Genomic DNA, 562 nt, shown 5'->3' on the forward strand with positions numbered 1-562 from the left:
TATGTGGTATTGTGGCAGATGGAAAAAAATAGCAAAGACGAAACGGCGCAAAAGTTGCGTTTTCTCGACTAGCGATTACACAGGCACGTTTCTGCAGGGACACATTTGGAACCTTTTAAGATAGTTTTGTTTGTGAATCATTGGCTGCAAAAGTATTGGGATCATGCTCAAATTATGAAATGTATTAGTATTTCTAAGCCAACTAGCGTAGATTGGAGGAGTTTTTGTTCTGAAGTAACCGAAAATTGGTTACAAAACCAAAATTCAATAGGAGGTGCCGGTGTAATAGTTGAGATCGACGAGACGCTGCTCGTGCGCCGAAAATACAATAGAGGCAGACAGTTGAGCCAGGTGTGGGTCTTTGGGGGTATTGAGCGTGTGACTAAAAAGAAATTTATTGTGCCACTGCTTGGTACAGACCGCAGTGCCGACACGCTCATACCCCTAATTAAGAAATATATAAAACCAAACAGTGTGATATACAGTGATGGATGGGCTGCCTACCGTAACCTACATCATGGTTACAAACATTTGAGTATTAATCATTCTGAAAATTTTGTAG

This window comes from Penaeus monodon, chromosome 27, assembly GCF_015228065.2.
Source record: "Penaeus monodon isolate SGIC_2016 chromosome 27, NSTDA_Pmon_1, whole genome shotgun sequence".
Classification (NCBI taxonomy): domain Eukaryota; kingdom Metazoa; phylum Arthropoda; class Malacostraca; order Decapoda; family Penaeidae; genus Penaeus; species Penaeus monodon.